The sequence below is a fragment of the Mus caroli genome, chromosome 9 (genome assembly GCF_900094665.2).
Source record: "Mus caroli chromosome 9, CAROLI_EIJ_v1.1, whole genome shotgun sequence".
NCBI classification, from domain to species: domain Eukaryota; kingdom Metazoa; phylum Chordata; class Mammalia; order Rodentia; family Muridae; genus Mus; species Mus caroli.
This window is the reverse complement of record NC_034578.1, coordinates 74,341,996-74,360,797: the sequence shown is the minus strand read 5'-3', so window position 1 is coordinate 74,360,797 and position 18,802 is coordinate 74,341,996. Positions and strand designations below refer to the sequence as shown.

Here is an 18,802-nt window from a genome sequence, read left to right as displayed (position 1 = left end):
TTGGATCTCATGGAGGCATTTCCTCAACTGAAGCTCCTTTCTCTGTGATAACTCCAGCTGTGTCAAGTTGACACACAAAACCAGCCAGTACAAGGTCTTACTTTATTTTTTCCCACAGTTTTCTTTCATGGCAATTTGAAACCAACCTGCAAACAACCTGTTCAAATATGAAATGAATAGGATAGTCTGTAAATTAGCACGGAGAGCCACTGAGGAAACTTACCTGTTAAGTCTAATAGTCCTGGTTTGTTGGAGACTTGGATCCTTTCTCCTCCCTTGGCTCTTGAGTGTACTTTCACGGATGTCCAGCAGGGGGCAGGGTGGTGCCAGCTGAGGGTTCTGCCCTTCAGGGCTCCTCATTCCCCGATATTCCCAAGGAGAATTCGCTTTGATTGTTTTCCTCTGATTCCATACTTTTTAGAATATCTGAAAAGAACTTACTATGTTTTTGTAGACATTATTTCACTTGATCTTCACATTTTTTTTCCCCAAGGAAAGCACTTTTCACATTTTTATGTGATAAAAGAAACTCTGAGAGGCTAGAGGACTTTTATAAGTGGAAGAGCTAGGAGCCATGTGGGGCTTCACTGACTTCTACCCAGAGTTAGTGTATTCTGTCAGTCTTAAGCACACCCAGACCGAACTGCTTGATTTTATTTTGTTTATTCATAGTATATGTATATGTGTGTGTGTGTATGGTTTTTTGTGTATGTATGTTGGCACATCTGTGCCACTTAGAGGGTTTGGAAGCCATAGGAGTTGGATCTCTCCTTCCTTGCTGTGGGTCCTGGGGTTAGAACTCAGGCCACCAGGCTGGTCACAAGTGCCCACTAAACCATGTTGCTGTGAGCCGACTATGCTGTAGATTCTCTGTCGTTGCTCCAGAGTTCATTCAGGTGGCATCTGGCAGAGCCGGGGCTGCAGCTCAGTGTAAGCACCGTGGCTGCCCTGTACCGGAGGCTACATTGCTCATTAGAGAGAAGAATTCCCTGTTCTGCTCTAGGACTGGAGTTAGACAGCTGTGAACCACTGAATCCTCTGGAAGAGTAGTCAACGCTTTTAACATCCGAGCCACCTTGACATCCCCGTTGGCTTGGTTTATGAAGACCTAGAAAGAAGTCTCAAGTGGACGTCACCAAAATGTTACAATCTAGGGGACTTGATTTTTTTTTTTTCTGCAGGTTAAAGAATTAAAAGGCAGGAAAATACAGAGTACAGCAGATATCAGCTGGGGGAAAAAAACAAAACAACCTCAGACAGAGCAGACTAGAATCAGCCAGTTAAGAAAAGCTTTAACACAAACACACACACACACGGGTATGTGTGTGTGTGTGTGTGTGTGTGGGCAGGGCACAAATGGAGATAAAGACCCCCCTGCAGAGCTGAGGGAAGGTATGGGAGCCAGAAAGAGGGTCCTTCTCTGCTAAGTTAGGGTTGGTCCCATTGAATAAAGACAGAGAAGCTGATAGGCCCACTCACAACTTTGGTAGAAACATGCTGTGACCCAACCTTCTACTTGCAGGACTACTGGCAGGAGGGAACAAAAAAAATCCCTCTAGGCCTGTTTTAAGCTTGTAGGCATTTGTCATGGTAGAAGAAACTGAAGTTGGCCATCCTTCTATTGAGGCTCCTCTCCCTGTCTGACTCCTATCAGGGATCCGTCTAACTTCCGGTCCTCCGACCCTGCGCCTTACTGCAGCGCACGGTGTGGGTGTGCCCACACGATGTGCCCGGCCTGAAACATCCTTAAAGGGTAAAGACAAGCTTTGGCTTTGCAGTGTGGCCTCAGAGATGTGGTTTGCACGACGGAGGATGTTTGCCTCCTGGGTAGGGCCTGGCAGAGCTCTCTACACACCCCACCAGCCAGCTAAAGGAGACGAGTCACCCCGCAAACAGCCGCGACATCTTCAGCGTCTTCACTGGGTTGGTGGTCCAGCAGCTTTGATGTGTGGAAGTGGATGATCCACCTCTCGATCCCTCAGATTTCTTTAATGTTTTTTTTTTATTAGATATTTTCTTTATTTACATTTCAAATGTTATCCCCTTTCCTAGTTTCCCCTCTGAAAATTCACCTATCCCCTCCCCCTGGCTCCCCAACCCACCCACTCCTGCTTCCTGGCCTTGGCATTCCCCTATACTGAGGCACAGAGCCTTCACAGGACCAAGGGCCTCTCCTCCCATTGATGACCGACTAGGCCATCCTCTGCTACATATGCAGCTGGAGCCATGAGTCTCTCCTCGTGTTTTCTCCGGGAAGCTCTCAGATTTTACCGTCTGCTTTTGCTGCTGCTGCTTTCTGCTCTTTCACATTTTGCATCTGACTCTGACTCTCTCTCTCTCTCTCTCATATCTTGACTTTAATTTCCTATAAGCATATAATTATCACTACATTTTGAAATAGGGTTTTTTTTTCTTTTAAAGGAAATTTGGTATTTTTAGTGTAGGTACAGTTTATCTACTTTTCTAATGTTGTCTCCTCAGTCTTCCCATATCTGGATGACACATTGTGTGTGATGCGTACAGCACTCCTCCTATATAAATACCCTCGGGGCGTTTCTTTCCTGATAAATGCAATTCTAGATCACATGCAGAAGACTCGGAAGGAAGGTAGTGTTAGCAGTTTTTGGAAGCTGACTCCTGGAGGTGACTGCATGGCAGAAGGTGGCCAGCAGGGGGCAGTCTCTCCCAGTAGAACAGAAGCGTCGTCTTCCTTGTGGCTTGTTTATAGCCATTTGCGTTTTTTTTGAAGGAGCAAAGCTGACTTCTTGTATGTTTTAAGCAAACTGTTTTGTGGCTTACAGAGAAGCATCATCTCAGCCTGGTACAACTTCACAACCAGTGGTTCATACTGATTTTTCCCTTGTTAAAATCACTGACTGGGATATTGTCTGGGCATCTGAGCATCATTAAATAGGTGATTGGGATTTTAACTTTTTCTTGAAGGTGATTGATTCATGGCTGTGAATACAGGGCTAGAAGTGTCCCCTTGATATGAGCCCCATATCCCAGGTCCTGGAATTTTTAAGTTAATAAACACATGTAGGGAAGAGATTTGTTTAAAGATGCACAGCTGTAAAGGACAAGATCAGAATTAGGGCCAACACATCCAGGTCTTCATTAAGCCTGAGCACTGGGCTGGAGCACTGAGTTAAAGCACAGAGCGACTGGTGACTTCCTTGACCGTGGCAATTGCCTGGAACCAGTAATCCGTCCTGAGAATTGACAGGCTCAGAGAGAGGGGCAAAAACAAACACTGGTCTCCGGCAGGCTGTCAGAATCCACACATGCTTGACTAGTGATTATCTTCGGTGTATGTCCCTTGGCAATGAAGGACAGCGCTAGCCCATAGCTGGGTGATAAAGATGATCATGCTAGAGAAGGAAAGAAACTCCCAGGGGAAGCTTGGCTCAGGAGGGTGTCTCGTGCTTCTTTGCCACTGCGGTTGCTTTTCCCGTGGGCAGCCACAATAAGAAAGAGGGCTTGCGAAGTGTGCTGTTCACATAACAACTAGAAATCCCATGCTGGCTGGAGCTTAGAGTCCAACTACCTGGCGAGCCAGAAATCACCCTGGTTTCTGGAGTTCAGCCTGTTAAGTTTGCTCTGCTGCCACCCTACCAGCTGCCTTTTATCATAGGGATCCCTTCCCTAGGGATGGCTGAAGTTTTAGGCCAAGGACCAGAAGCTAATGGTGGCTTTCCAGATGGAAACCTTGGCTGATAAAACTAGATTTAATAAACATGGGAACAAGCCCACGGCAAGACTCCCGGAGCTCACTTCGTTGTGTCTTTAAACGTCGTGGTTTGGGGCTGCTGAGTGACTTTGGCAGGGAATGGTACTGCTTTGGATGGAAGTGGCTGGGTTGCGTGCCCTGTGGAGTCCGTTCCACAGCAATGCAGAAATCGTGGTGTCTGGTCCTTGCTGGCCAGCAGGGGGAGTGTGCCCCACATCCGGATGGTCGCTGTCACTTCCTGTGCCTCCCTCCACTCAAGAGCCCACCTTCAGTGACTGAGATGAAGGCTGGGAGGAAAATGAAGTTCTTTCATCCAGCGGGGGCCGTCAAGCCCAGAGTGGCCTGCTTGAAGTGAATTGACTTTCCTCTTGGCTTAATCCATCCCTGTCCCAGTCCTTCCCAGATAATCCATCCTACATCTGCTTCAGCATCTGCAATAAGTAATTGTCTCATTTGCTTGGAGAGCATTCAGTGGGGAAAAAGTAACCGGACCCATAAAGTAAGCCTACGATGTCCCCCGGAGGTATTTCCCCTTTATGAGAGAGACAAGCTTTGTTTTCTCAATGTCTCAGAAGAGAGAAGTTGTCTAGTGTTAATATGAGGGTTACTTACAGTAAACTGACTCTCAACATGCTCACTCAACTACATTTTGCAAGGGGGAGAAAAGGCTACTCAACTTTTTAGTAGGATCAAAGCACACCCCGGTATCACGTAGGTATTGTCGGGGTAAAGCCCATGTGTCTCTCCTCACCCACCCCTGCCCCTGCTGAGAATTCCTGCAGGACTCTAGGAGTAGCTTGATGAAGTGAGAGAGGGGAGGAAGGAGACATGGTTTCAGCCTGTTGCCCTGGCAACTGTGGTTCTCCCTCTTGCTGCGTCAGCTCTTGACCTTTTAATTTTCTGAGTAAGTCAGAGACCGTTTAGGATCTATGGATTGGATGGGAAGAGGGGAACCATCTGCAGGAATCAATGTTTATTTACCTGTTTGTGAGGCGGGATCTCATGCATCCTAGACTGGCCTTGAACTCGCTGGATAGCTCTGGATGACCTTGATCTCCGATCCTCCTGCCTCCATCTGCCAACTGCTACAATTACAGGCAGGCAAACACCCCTGAGGACTGGCGATTAGAATAAACCATCTTGCCTTGAAGGTGCTATAGAAGCACCAAGAGGAGTTAACAGCCAACCAGCTTGTGGCTTTGGTATTCTGACTTTTGAGCAGTTGAGGATGGACATATGCTACACAGAACCCACAAAGCGATGGACATACACGAGTCAGCAGGTTACGTGAAGTGTGAAGATGTATAACTTAGCAGAGGGAGCAACTCAGTCCAAGTCAGATTTAGAACTGGCTTTAATATGATGTTGTGTCAAGATCTCCTGGCTACCACTGCGAATGGATTTGGGGTGTGTGTTAGGGCAATGGGCAATGATAGCATCTTGTCCTTATGAGTATTTCTTATTAGAACCACCCAAAAGAAAGAGTTATATTAAAAAGCTTGTGACATGACTTAGTCTTCAGTATCGCAGGACAATGAAAAGCCACATCTGTGGCTCTCACTTGGAAATCTTATTATTAAGAGCAAAGACTAAAAAAAAGCACATGAGAACACCTCCAAGAAATGTTAGCTTCATTTGTGGGATTTACCAGTCACAGTGATGTGTGGATACAGTTCTGCCAAGATATGTGGCGTATGTTTTACTCAGTGCCTCATGGCCGCTGCTCTGTGGGCTCCTAATGCGGCCTCTTTCAAGTTTATCTGCTGTGTGAGAAGGAAGCCACCAACTTCTTACAAAAAGAAAACATCTTCCTCTTGATTACATTCTAAAGCTTTCTAAAAATATTTCCTCACAAAGTCACCAAGGAAATGTTTTTAGAACTATCCGTTTTTAAACTTTTCCTTTCAGTTCGAATTAAGAATGGACATTCTAGACATCAGCTGAGAGGTGTTCATCCCAGGCCACCTCACTTGTGCAGCTCACGGTCTCTGATCTGTGGGCCTATGGTAAGCTGGTTGGCTCCCTTGTGATGTTGAGTAGAAAAAACATCAGTCAGCTTGGGTCCAACATGGTTCCCCGTGTTCCACTCTTTGACTTTTAAAGGTTTCTTCTCTTACTCCATTGTCAGCCTTCATCTCTGCTTATGTTTTCTCCTCCTTTATCCCCCCTCCCATGTGTGTGTGTGTGTGTGTGTGAGAAAGAGAGAGAGAGAGAGAGAGAGAGAGAGTGAGAGAGAGAGAGAGAGAGAGAGAGAGAAAGTATGTGTGAGAGACAGTGTGTGTATGTGTGTGTGAGAGAGAGAGAGAGAGAGACAGAGACAGAGAGAGACAGGAGACAGTGTGTGTGTTTGTGTGTGTGTGTGTGTGTGTGAGAGAGAGAGAGAGAGACAGAGTGTGTGTGTGTGTGTGTGAGAGAGAGAGAGATAGAGAAGACTGTGTGTGTGTGTGTGTGAGAGAGAGAGATAGAGAGAGAAGACAGTGTGTGTGTATGTGTGTGTGTGTGAGAGAGAGAGGGTGTGGGTGTGAGAGAGTGTGTGTGTGTGAAAGAGTGTGTGTGTATGTGTGTGAGAGAGAGAGAGGGGGGAGAGAGAGTATGAGAGGGTGTGTGTGAGAGACAGAGAGTGTGTGTGTGTGTGTGTTTGTCTGTGTTATCTCCTAGAATGGGAAAGATTTCAGCTCACGAGAAGTGCTGGTCACACTTTAGAGAGGTCTCGATTGCACTTAATGTACAGTATTTTACCTGAGAGAAAGGCTGTTGTTCAGCTGCGTCTTCTCTACAGCTCAAAGCAGGAGGCCGAAAGCACCATTTTTCAGCAGTTACTAAATCATAGAAAAGTGTGACATGTGTCTGGGGAGAACAGGGCAATTCAGAGAGGGTTTTATTCTCCCTGTTATTTCTTTAAGCTTTGAGTATCAGTGCTCAGTTTTAAGTTCCCATGGCGGATGCTCTTATTTTATCGGAAAACTTCAGTGAAATCTCTCAGTGCTGTTATCCAGGGGAGCTTGCAGAACCCAGCCAAGTCTTCCCAGTCCCTCCTCTTGGAGGTCTCCCTTCCTCTGTACTTATCAGATCCTTAGAACTGGCTTCATGGAAGTTAAATATTAGTAATAAGAAAGCCAACACACCCCAGGGCCCAGAGATTTAGTATCATCCTGGGGTTTGATAGTCAGTCTTTGAAAGGTAAGAACAAACCATGAGCCAATTGAATTCATTGGAAGGAGTCATACTAGAGGACAGGGAAGATGGGGAGAATGTTGAGGACGGGGAGGACGGGGAGGACAGTGTCCCCAGAGGTTCTGAGTCCTGAGCACCTTCGGGCCACAGACAATTCCTTTTCTTCCCCGTACATCACTGAGACAGCTCATTCCATTAGCAGTGATTTTGCCACCCTTGACAGACTGATTTATCTTCCAGCCTAAGCAAACATTACCTCTCTCCATTCTATCGATGGTTAATGGAGCCAACCAAAAGATTGGATGACTTTTAACAAATGGCTGTTTATTTTTCTTTGTGTTTTGAAAAATATTCCTCAAGTCACATATTCTACTGATGAGGCAGATGTCACGTCTTGAAGACATATGTGTATGATGTGTGTGTGTGTGTGTGTGTGTGTGTCTTTTTGTCTAGAAGTAATTTCACGTTTATGGAAGTTTCTTGAGTAAGAATAGCATAAAGAACAGTATTTCACCAGTCCACGGGGTCCATGCCCTGGTGACGTCTGCTAGACTGTTTGTTTACCATCCTATTCTTTCCTTTCTTCCTCTCTCTCTCACACGCACATGCAATGACATGCCCTTTCAGGGAAGGCACCAGTTTGAGTGAACATATCAGTGATTCTTTTATCTAATTTACAGTGTAATGCCCTCCCATTCTGCTAATGTGCAATGTGGCTTACTTTTGCCTCAGCGCAAGCTGTAGCCAGAAGGCGTGTTCCACATCCCTAAAACATTTCTGCAGACTTTTCCTACTTTTATGGCATTGAAAGTTTTGTGGCAAGGGTAGAAGTCTCCTCTCTCTATGAATTTGTCTGAGTTTCTTCACCACTAGAGTCAGGCTGTATAATGATGCCAGAAGGTAGCCATTTCTGAAATGCACGCTTCTCAGAGAGCCAGTTCGCCCAGTGGGTAATGCATTTTCAGCACACAAAACGGCTGCACCAATTCTCAAGTTGTAAATGATCATCATTTTCCCCACTGCAAATGGTTTACAGAGAGACATGTTAAGACTGTGCGGCCATCAGCATCTTCACCTCAATGTCCCCTTAGTGTTAGCATTTGTTGAGGATGCTTGCCTGAGCCAGCAGCCAGTATTGTGGTAGTAACTCAATGATAAGTAAGGATCTACTCTGGTGGGCTTTTGTTTTTGTTTGTTTGTTTTTCAGCCAGCATCCGGGAATTTACTAGAGCCTAGACCCCTCCTTTCTCCTAGTGTGTGTGTGCTAAGCTAGTCTCCTGTGTATGTGTGTGCTAAGCTAGTCTCCTGTGTGTGTGTGTGCTAAGCTAGTCTCCTGTGTGTGTGTGTGTGTGTGTGTGTGTGTGCTAAGCTAGTCTCCTGTGTGTGTGTGCTAAGCTAGTCTCCTGTGTGTGTGTGTTAAGCTAGTCTCCTGTGTGTGTGTGTGTGTGCTAAGTTGGTCTCCTCTGTGTGTGTGTTAAGCCAGTCTCCTGTGTGTGTGTGTGTGTGTGCTAAGCTAGTCTCCTGTATTGATTATGGTTATGGATGCTAAGAAGTCAGAGATCAAGGCACCATCAAAGTTTGTGCATCTTGTTTGGCTCCTTTCTCATGATGAGTGCCTTCTTTGTGTCTTCAAGGCCCCTCCCCCTCCCCCAAGTCCCACCCACAATACCCCAATCACCCAGGCTCCCCACTTACCCCCAGTTATTAGCACAGGGTCCTCCATGGTCTATTGTCGGAATCTGGGGAACATACACAGCAAAACCACCGTAGCATGTATTATCTGTGTGGATACACAGTCCCCATTTCTGTTCTGTGCTTCAGATGGCCCCCCAGTTCTCATCCACATTTAGCTCCATTCGTAGATTAGTCTGGATCTGGCTAGCTGTGAGACGTCCAACCTGGTTTTGTGTGCCTGTGCCATACGGCAGTTATCCATGTGAACATATCCTTATATTCTAATGTAACAGCATATTCCAGGCTCACCTTGTATTGCAAGATCTAGAACCTTGCCTTAATCCACTTCTTCAAGAATTTCTATTTCCTTTTAGTGGAGAACAGCATTAAAGATAAAGATCACTAGCTGAACTCATTGCTTCAGAGATCTCTCTTTCCAGAGTTTTTAGTTAGAAGATCCGGGAATACAGGCATGTAAACGTTCACACAAACATGCATATATACTATACACAGCACACACAGATGGGTCTACATGTATATATGCACCACAACCCGTATTTTAGCGACTGTGTCAGCCTCAGTTCATAGTCAATGCCTTCTGTGCGGATTTGGCTTTATGTGACTATAACCACCTTGGTTTGTCCCAGATTATGGAAGAATGGCCATTCCAGTTGGCAAGTAGCATGGAGAACTTTACAACCATAGCTTTGTACAGACCCCTTCGATATTATTCTAAGACAAACCAGCTATATTCTAGCTGGGGTGAAATCATCTTTATCCTAAACCATAAATATATCCTTTTATCAAAAATTGTAGGTCTCACTGCCAACCAGTAACACACAGCCATCAACTTTGGGTCCATAGTTGTATGGAGATGGCATTCATCCACCGGAACTGGGTTATATCAGAACACCTTCCCCATTCCACATTTGCTGTTTTTTTTTTTTTTTTTTTTTCTTCCAGGAGTGAGAGCCATGGCTTCCCAAAACTTCCACACATTCCCCCTATAGCATATGTAAAAATAATGGCCATGCTCATATAGAACCTACAACAAAATAAAAGCACTAGAATGAAGCAAGGGTCTTCATTCTCCTTTTTCTTCCATCTTCCCACCCTGACCATGACTGAGGGGCACAGGAGGCTGTGATGAAAATTATATAATAGCTCAAGTTGTTATTAGATAATAACCCAAATTATCTATTTTTGAGAAACAGTTTTGGCCCTGTGTGATGATTATAATTTTCATTTGACACACACTTGAGCTAATTTGCTGCACTGTCCCCTCTTTGCCCTGTTAGCTTTGTTTTAATAGCAGAGGAAATTTTAGTCGGTTAGAAAAACATTTTCTTTCTCTCTAAACAGATTTATTCATTTGCAGTTTCACGGATGTATATACTACATTTTGACCATATCCCCCATTATCCTCTCTTACCACTCCTGCCTGCGGAATCCCTTCCCCTTCCACCCAGCCAGTTCTCTCTCTTTCATCTTGCCTTTTTTTTTTTTTTTTTTTTTTTTTTTTTTGGTGCCTTTCTGCATAGCAAGAGGCGGGTTGTTTCTCCAGCTTACCCCTGGCCACACCACTAAAGGATGTGACCCTCCCTTCCCCACCAACCACAACTCACAAAACCCCTCCCCATTCTATGACAGAAACTGCCTGGCCCCAGCCTTGGGAGGGTAAGCCCGTGCGGAATGTGCACCCGTGCGGAAACGCGCGTCTAGAAGACAGTGTTTCCCGGAATTCCTTCCCTCCTCCACTCCCACATTCTTTCTGCCCCTCTTCCGTGATGTTCGCTGAGCCTTTATAGGAGTACATTAAACATTAACCTGTTTCCGAAAGTAAAAAGGTAAAAGCGGGTGGATCCGGAATGTGTTCCGTCCTCCGTATTCCTCTTCTCTCGCATCCTTTCTGGTCAGACAACACAACATGCTGTTTCTCCTCCCCTCCACCCACCCACCCAACCTCCCCGGAAACAGAAACATAAGCCAGGTCACAGTGTGTTATTTCTTCTCCAGCGGGAGGGTGTTTTCACTTGTTGGCTAGTATCCTGCCTTAGTCAGAGGACTTGCTCACTCCTTCACAGAACATCACAGTAGCCATCCTGTGCTTGGTTCGGAGTTTATTCAGGCTCCTTTGACTGCTTCTACAAAGTTTCACTTACGGTGACTAACTCTTGTCTGTACTTCAAATTGTTGAAGGGATATTATGGGGATAAATTTCCAGGAGCAGGGTTCCTAGGGTTGAGAGGGAACTCCATTCAATTTGTTAGATATTCTGTGGGGTAGCAGTATCTTGTACCCCAATGATAATGTATGAAAGTCTGGCTTCCCCATACCCTCTGCTCAGGTTTGTGAATTTTTCCAAATCTGATTGCTGAGTACTGTTTTGTGATTTTAGTCACTGTGCATTATTAGCAGTATTAATGAAGTGAATATCTTTTCATATAAGTAAGTTGCCTGTTTTTATTTATTGTCCATTGATCGATGGTACTTTTCTTACTTCCTTCAACTTTTAAAGTTTTTTTTTTCTTTATATAATTGGGATAGTAGCCCTTTATCTATGATACATCAATATTATGTATATTGAAAATATTTCTGATCTGACTTTGCCTATGCCCACTGAGTCTTAAGTTAAAAGCATTTAGTTCAGTTGCCATTGTCTTCTTAAGGTGCCTCTGGATTTGGCTTTAGTCATAGGTTAAAAAGCATTTCTTAGTCTATATCACAGATGAACATATTCTTCTGCCTTATACTTATGTAGTTATATTTTTAAAATTCAGATCAAATTGCTGTGATATTTACTTTTCTATATGATGTGAAGAATTGATCAAAAATTCCCAAATAAATAATTTATTGACATAATTTATATAAAAGTTACTATTGTGCCAGTTATTTGAATGATGTATGGGATTCTATATCTACATAAGCTGTGGTGTTTTCATATATACAGATATATGTTTCAGATATACATGTTATGTTTTAATATGGCACACACATGCACACGTGCACACACACACACATATATGTATATATATGTTTCAGATATATGCACACACACAATTAAGTAAATATCCTTTTAGGATTTAAGATGAAGCCACCACCTAAAGCTTTCTGTATTCGGATTATTGCAATTCTGGCATTTTGTATTGTATTTTGTGTTTGTGTTGTAACCCTGGCATTTGCGTCCCACATGATAATGATGGCAGTAGCTGTCAGTCATCTCGAGCACCACTTCAGAGAGGACAGAAGTGCTGGCTCCTGAGCTCAGTCATTAGAAGTTGTCAGGGGTCCGGGGTGGAGCCTCATTTTACATCAGCTTTAAAGGTAACACAGCAAAGATGGAGCAGAGCCACTGGGTTCTTTCTTAAGATGGTCTTAGAGAAAAGAGGCAGCGAGAAAAGAGGGTCATGGTTAATTTATCTGCATGACGGCACACACAGCACCGGAGGGCGACTCACAGAGCTAGGGCTCTTCCTAGTGCCGCAGTGGCTGCTGGAGATAAACTCACATTCGCAGCTCCATAGCTGAGATTTCAATTTCATTTGCTTACATTATTGAGTTCTGTGGTTTTCAGTCCCTTCGTTTTACACATTGCTTTGGGCTCAGAGGAACTTTTCTTTGTGACAAAACCCCCTTTAGCATACAGTGACAGGTGGCTTCTCTGATCCTGTGGGATTAGAAGTTAGATCCAAGGACTACACTTGCCAGAGTTTAGCGTTACACGTTTTATGACGCTGCTCCATACAATCCCGATATGTTCTTTCAGAACCAGGGGTATAAATGGTTGTGCATGGAGACCATAATCAATTTAACACTCTACTAGTCTTGGCTGGGCCTTTCACTGTGTGGTAGACGGCAGAAGCACTTCCTCTCCTTTCTTACTGAATCCACTCAGAAAAATTTGTTTTCCTCTGACCGTTCATTCCTACTTTTTTTTTTTTTTTTTTTTTAGCTCAGGGTCTGTCGTGATTCTAGTGTCCATTATAACTGGTCCCCACAAATAAACTTCCAGGCTCTGGTACACATGTGCATATTTTACATTGTGATAGTAAAAGTCACGGAGGGCAGGGACCACATGGTCAGCATGGTCTTAATGCTTTGCAGGTTGAAACCATCAACCTGGCATTAAGCACAGGAATTTTTCTGTTCACTGTCCAAGAGTACAAGGCAGCAACGGAACAGTTAAAATTAGCTTTTTGGCAAAGACTTGGATATCTACCCTCTGGCTTCCTCTGGTTCGCATCTGTATTTCAGAACGCAAAATTAACACGGATTTAATTTTGGTGAAATCTGCCTACTAAATGATGCTTGCAAATAGCACATTCACCCATTAGCATTTGGGATTTTGATTAAACCATTTTGCAAGTAATTTCGCATTAGTGGCTGTTAAAGAGTATAGCTTGAAAGGGGGAAAATATGTTTTGGCATTTAGCACTGTGGGATTCTCTGCATTTTATCAGCATCTATGCAAATTCTAATGTGGCCTTTTAATGTACAGCTGAACCCTTCTGACCCCAGCACTAACAGTCTGCTGTATAAAATAATCTACATGCCTTCATTCCTAAAACGTCGAAAAGAGGCAATGGCTTACTTTGCACTTTTAGCATTGTCTTCTTGGCTTATTAGCCCTAATGGAATGTATCCGCTCCATTTTTGCCTTGATTTCTTCTGTCTCATTGTGCACCCCCTCCCCCGACTCCCTGTCCAGAGCTTCTGGGGTACACCATCTGCAGGTGCCTTTTCCTCCTCACATGCTGGTTTCTACCCACTGCTTGTCTTTGGAAATGCCTCCATCTCATATGTCAACAATCTCTGGTTATCTCAAAGGTACCTCGAATTATCCTGACGGAACCTTCAGCTTCTGGTGAAGACAGCAGCTTGGTGCTTCGTGGGATCCATGACTTGGACTCAGAAGCCGGAGCCAGCGCCGGTGTCCTCCATGCTTCATAGGTTGTTTGAAGCCTTTTTTTGTCTTTCCCCACCCTTCTGTTTTCCTAGGAAAATGGCTTAATATCGTTGCCATTCATGTGTTTCCGTTGATGGAATCGGCTAAAGTTGGTACCATAGGCATAGTTAAATAGGTTGTACCGAAGTTGTTTTCAATAGAGTGGGGACAAAAGAAAGGTATTTAGGTTTAGGTTGTCTTTTATTTACAAACACTGACGTGAGTTTAAAGTTGTAAAACTTGGAATAAAACAGTCGATCAAATAAAGTTATGGGCTTATTGAAATTTTTCAATGTTTAGGCTAAGGAGATGGCTCTGTGGGTAAAGTCTGTTGCTATTCTGTCTGGACTCTACCCCCACAGTTACCTGGTAACAGCCAGGTAGGCCTGGTCCACTATAACAGGGGCTGCTTGCCCCCTATTCTCCCTCTTGTCTCTCTTAAGCTCTTACTCTCTTGCCTCTTGCCCCCTGCTCCCCCCCTCTCCATTCCCTTCCCCTCTCTCTCCACTGTGGGGGTGGAGTCCAGAGAGATACCAATAGTCTTGCCTGTTCAAGTATGAGGATCTAAGTTCAAATTTTCAGTACGCTTGTAAAAGCTGGGCACCATGATATACTCCTGGACCCTTCACCCTAGGGATTTGGAGACAGATGGTGCTTACTGGCCAGCCAGCCAGCACCAAACAGGCAGAGTCCCCCATGTCAAAGTGTATACACACACACACACGCGTACACACACACACACACACACACTTCCTATTGTTTACTTTATGTGTATTTTATTAAATACGATAGTCCACAGCATTACAGTAACTATGATGGCACTCATTATATTTCATGGGGAAGAATGATGAAAATGATCACATAGATTTTTTTTTTTTTACTTTATTGTGTTGTGTTGCTAAGCCAATTATTTGCTTTATGTACGAATGCCTTAGTTCCTGAAGTTGTTTACTGTTCATTGGAATAGAGAATGTTTTCCATTTAATAAATAACTTCTGATGTATATGTATTTGTTTTGAGAAAGGGCAAATGATACCAATTTATTATGTACCACTTTTCTTCTGAACATTATTAATCCACTCACGGAGTAATGAATTTTTCTCAGGATAATATTCTCCTCTCAAGTAACTGCTATCCCTCTTAAAAATATTTTAGCCTGTCTTTATTTTTTCAAGTTTATTTTTCTCAGTAATTTCTTGTCATTGTTAAGAATGATAGAGCTGGTTTAAAGATGTCAGATCGTGTGGTATCATCAGTCTTAGCCCTTTGCTCCTGGTCACAGGACAGCTGCAGCCAGTTCAAGCATATCTACTTTTAGAAAAAGAGTCAGTCCCTTTACTTTGCAATTTAGGAGATGTATAGGAACCTCTCCTTGGGAGAATATGTTACCTGAGAGCACACATATCACATCTTCTATTTGCAGAAACATATTACTTTTCAGAGGTGTCCTCTAAAACATGCATCTTAAATGCATTATATACTGTTCACCATGCTCCAAATGATGGTTAAGGAACCGAGACAATAAATATAAATGAAACAGATTCTTGCCTTTGTGTTACTTCTGGACTCACCAGGAAAGAAGGATGTGAAACAAAGAACAGATACTGGTAGCTGAGTATACTACTGCATGAGGGAGAAGCCATAGAGCTTGCTGCTTCAAGGCATAGGGAAAAGGATGGAGTTGCTCTATGGAACTTGAACAGATGAGAACTGATCTACAATGTGGCACTAAGAGTGAGAAGGAGGAGTAAGATGAGGAGGAGGAGGAGGGAGAGGAGGAGGAAGGGAAGGAGGAGGAAGAGGAGGAGGGAGTTCCTGAAACATCAGGTCCAGCATATGCGCAGCCCTTGGAAATGCCAGAGCTCAAGAATCACAAGTGATTCTGGGTGGTTTGATTCTAGGCAAAATTGGGGGAGATCTAAATAATCCCCTCCTTTATTCTTGGATCTTAAACTTCCCCTCATTAATTATGCTGCAGCCTTTTATATTTGCCTGGTATTGATTCCTTAGACCTTCATTTTACATGCACTATCCTGGAACTCATAGATTATAAAACTCCGCTATTTTTCTTGTATCAATGTTAGTCTTTAATGAAATTTCTATATTGGCAATTCAATAGCCTAATCTCACCTACAGACATAGATAATGAGGTAGTTTCCCCTTTTCATCCTGTGAAGCTTAAATACAAAAATTAATTCATTACAATATCAGAAAATCAGGATATTTTATAGATGAGCCCAATTACTTTAGAAAAAGGTAGAACATTTAGACTGGGAATGTGAACCAACATGGCATATGTAGTGGACTTCTGTCTTAAGTATAGAAACACACAGATAACCAAATAAGAATGAAGGAGGGTGTCTTGGAATCACAGACCTCCTACACTGTGCAGTGTGTGGCCCCATTCCTACTTTTTTACAACATGCCCACTTGACTAATTGAAAGTTGTTAGCTAGTCAGTCCCTGAAGAGATTTACATTTGCTACCTCTAGTAAAATCTCAGGCAATATAAACTCTTTTACCTGTAGCTCTTCTCAAGGTATGGTGACATAAATCTATTGTCATTGACACAAATTGGCCACATGATTAACACTGACACCAACTTGCTTGATGAACACTAAGGAAATATGTCTATAGCATTAATCTTTTTTCTAATTCTTAAGTCATCTTTCTGTGTGTGTACCATGCCCTCCTGCCATTTCTATGTCTCTAACGATCCCTTCTTGATAGACATCATACTCTGAAAACTTTTGTCAAATTATGCAAGAAAAACACAATGATAAAACTCCTAGTCTGTAGACATGATGTCTAACTGTAGCCTCCCCCAGCCTGAAGCGGGCTGGTGCAGACCTTGTCACCACTGAGGCAGGGCCACCTGCAGTGCAGCTTTCCAACTTGACTGGCTTCTTTTGAAGTGACAACTGCCCTGCTCTTCTTCCGAGATGCTGCTACGCCAAAAGGCTGAACCTGTCTTCCTGAATAAGCAACAGCCTGGTGACCAAGTGCTGACAGCATGGCGACAAAGCACCAAGGATGAACTGGCGGTGGTGGGGTGGGGTGGGGATTGGCCTTTGCCCTTTTAAGCACAGTCTCTTAGTAAACTTGCGGGCCTTGATCAGAGAAAAATTTGTCTTGGCCTCATTCTTTTCTCATGTCTAGTCTCTCTCTCTTTCAGCCCCAGCCTGCCTTCCAGAAATACCCAGTTCATGTAGGCCGCAGGCTGGCTTACTACTACACTAACAAACGTATGGTGGTAGCTAACTGTATTTACTCTCTTAGCCCTCAGTGTCTTCTTGGCTAAAATATCTATAGTGAATGGGATGGGATATGGCTTAGTGAGAGTGCTAACTTACAATCAGGAGGCCCTAGGTTCTATCCTTAGGACCACACCAGAAATTAAAAAGAGGAAAAAAAAAAAAAAAAGAAAAGAAACGAATTTATCTGTGAGGCCATTCTCTGTGAGTGCTATGGAGAGGTTCGGGTGGGGTGGTCACGGCTTACTGTTGTTTGGAGTCTTGGGGCTGTTGACAGTATCATACCTCTTGATTTACTTGAGAGTACGCCTAACCTAAGAAATGATCCCCCTTTAACTTTCAGTAACTTCAGCACTGCATGGGGGCGTGTGGTCTTTAGACTGAAGGATACAGACTGATGTCGGGGCATTTGGTTTTGCTCAGCGGAACAAGAGAGCTCACTAGTCTCTGGAATGCGTTAGATCTCTATAACGGAGAAGTAAACAGGAAGTCACTTCAGGCCACTCATTCTAGTAATTTCTAAGTAGATTCTAGAGGGACAAAGGGATGAGGTAGAATCAAATTGCCATAAGAAGCAGTGATGTCTAAGTCTCAATCCAAGAACCCTTCTATGATGCCTCTGAGACCTTCAAAGAGAGAGATTTGGGTGGTGATGTGGGGCTTAGCTACAGAGGGTTGACAAGGTTTCTGACTTATAAAGAAGCCGCTGAGTTTTAAGATATCTTTACATTGTGTGCCAAGGAAGGGAGCCTCCATCCACAGTTCTTATCCCTGATGGTTTTGAGTTAACAGGACTTAGTATAAGCTCTGACTTCTCAATGGTTGGAGGAGCATAAACAGGGTTGCTTCTTTGCCTCAGATACTCTGGGATGCAGACATCTCAATTATGTTATGTGCCTTTGCTGTTGTGGTCCTGTCTTTAATCCTGGCTATGCAGGAGGAATCTTTTCAACTACAAGCCTGCCACAAGTTTCCTCATACACCCATGAGGAAACCTATTATAGGTGAGTAAAATCACGTTGGCTCTACGAAACTTCTCAGTAGATTGGATTTCATTCCTAAATTATCATTGTCAATTATATCATTGCCAACTAAATAATTCTTTTTCTAGCACGAACTAGCTTAACACTAGAAATCAATCCTGTATTTTTATTTGATTGCTTGGTCCTTTTGATGATGACGATGACAATATTTATTTATTTATTTATTTATTTATTTATTTATTTATTTATTTTCTGTTTCTCTAGTTGAGATTTCTAGATCTATTTTGCCTGGGCTTCTCCAGTACAGCTTGTGATTTTCCTGTATCACTGCCTGTGATAGACTGATTGGACTTGAAACTGTCCTTCTAGAGCACCCTTCTAGTTGAGTTTCCTGTGGAATTAGTGAGAGAGGAACTGGACTGAAACCCAGAGGTAGAAGCATAGTTAGTGTTGAGAGGACAGGATGCAGAGGCATCTGATGGATCCCAGGTGTTTCTCACAATGCTCCCCTTGATGACCCTTCTGTCTCTCTTGACTCCTGGACCTGCTGACCATCTGTGACCTCAGACCCACCATCAAGAGCAGTAGCTGCCAGGGGCAACAGTTCTCCTGAGACCTCCAGGAATTTGGCTCTTCAGCTCTGCCTTAGAGGCTCAGCCTGCCTGGCTTCCCAGTGGGGAAATGTTGTCTAGCCCAAACCCAGTAAGCATATCTTGGGATCCTTCACAAGTCTGTCCTCTAACTGCACTTTCCATCTTTCTCCTTCTCTTGCTGTAAGAAGTTCTCTGCATCCTGTCCTCTCAACACTAACTATGCTTCTACCTCTGGGTTTCAGTCCAGTTCCTCTCTCACGAATTCCACAGGAAACTCAACTAGAAGGGTGCTCTAGAAGGACAGTTTCAAGTCCAATCAGTCTATCACAGGCAGTATTCAACACAGAGTGATACAGGAAAATCACAAGCTGTACTGTAGAGCTCACACTACATAAGCTCTAACTCCTATATTAAATCTCTTATTTCCATATTGGTTGTCTCTCTGATGC

At 43.6% G+C, this 18,802-nt stretch overlaps 1 protein-coding gene across 1 annotated transcript in view; it reads left to right on the top strand.

Moving 5' to 3' along the window:
- Lrrc1 (leucine rich repeat containing 1) overlaps nt 1-13,768 on the top strand; it is a 177,458-nt gene extending 163,690 nt beyond the window's left edge. The window contains exon 16 of the transcript XR_002378776.2: nt 13,406-13,768. The gene's annotated coding sequence lies outside the window, so the exon portion shown is untranslated. The remainder of the gene's footprint in view (nt 1-13,405) is intronic.
- Nucleotides 13,769-18,802: the final 5,034 nt, after the last annotated feature.